Here is a 1,583-nt window from a genome sequence, read left to right as displayed (position 1 = left end):
GGATGTAAGGGAACAGTAAAGAATGCATTGCAAAGGTCGATGACTGTATACCATTCAGCATCATGTGGAATCTGAAATAGAATTACTGCTGGATTTGGAACCACAGGACAACATGGAACGACAATTTGATTAACCTTTCTCAAATCTTGTACGATTCTAAATGTTCCGTTAGACTTTTTAACTCCCATAATTGGTGAATTACAAGAGCTACTCTTCATTTCCTTTAATACACCTTGCTTGATTAATTTTTCAATTATAGGTGTAATACCTTCAATTGTTTCTGTTTTCATTTTATATTGTGGAGTATTTGGAAATTCTATTCCCTGTTTCAATGTAATTTTTACTGGATCTACGTTTTTCATCAGACCCATCTCATTTCCAGTAAAATCCCAAATTTCAGATTTCACTGTTTCTTTGAGTTCTTCAGGTAAATCGTTTTCTTCAAATGCAGGAAACAATTTTGTTTCTTCTGCTTCTATCATCATCATTGTCATTCTGTATAAACCATCTTCCTCCATTGTTTGTAATTCAACTCCATCAGGAGAACAATATATTCTACAATTCATTTTACATAGGATGTCTCTGCCTAATAGATTTACTGGACTACTATTACAAACCACAAATCTGTGTTTGTCTTTGTAATTTCCAATTTCAACTGGTACTGGATCAGTTAAGTCAGTTTTAATTTGTTGATTACTTACTCCAACAACTTGGATGGTATCCCCAGAGAGAGGTAGGTTTTCAATTTCCACTGATCTAACAGTAGAACGGGTAGCACCAGTGTCCACTAGAAAAGTGATGTCTACATCATTAACTTTCCCATTTACATAAGGACCAGACTGGTCAACCTCAAGAGTGGCTCCAACAACACACTCTTCCTCCTCTCTCGGGCACCGTCAGCAATAATCATCAGAATCGCTGTCTTGACTTTCTGCTAATAAAAATTGTTGTGAAGCATTTTGCATTTGAACCCTTTGCTGCTTTTGCTGTTTTTGTGGTTTTATTACCTGTTCACTTCCCTGAAATCCCACGTTTGGATTATATTTTTGAACTCCCCCACAATTCGGAAAAGGTGGTTGTGGCAATTGGTCTTGACGATTATTCACCTGTTGTTGTTGTTGTTGCTGTAACTGTCCCTGAATATTAAATTCGTTTAACCCCTGTTGCATCTGTAGCTGTCGCTGCAGGTCAACACCATTCTGCATCTGTGGATTCAATAAGGGATTCTTTAAGTTTTTAGGAGGATGAGGACACTCGTCCCTCCAATGTCCAATTTCGCCACAATTAAAACAAGGTAATCTTTGCTTCAACTCCTCAATCTTTGGGCTAAATTTCTTTGGGAAATTATTACCTTTAAACTTTCCTTGTATCTGGTTTGTATTTCCAGTTTGAACAAAATTAGTGTTCTTATTTCCCATGCTGGCAATCTGTTGCTCAGCCACCTTTACCTGAGCCCACATGGCTTTCTCCTTCAGCTTCTTCTGTTTTACTTCTATTTCATCGCTGCAATACTTTGCTTTTCTTAGAATATCATCTACAGATAGTGATTGCCATCCAACAATACTAGTTCTAATCATTTCTCC

Source organism: Lissotriton helveticus, chromosome 6 (assembly GCF_964261635.1).
Source record: "Lissotriton helveticus chromosome 6, aLisHel1.1, whole genome shotgun sequence".
Lineage (NCBI taxonomy): Eukaryota > Metazoa > Chordata > Amphibia > Caudata > Salamandridae > Lissotriton > Lissotriton helveticus.
This window is presented reverse-complemented; position numbering follows the sequence as displayed.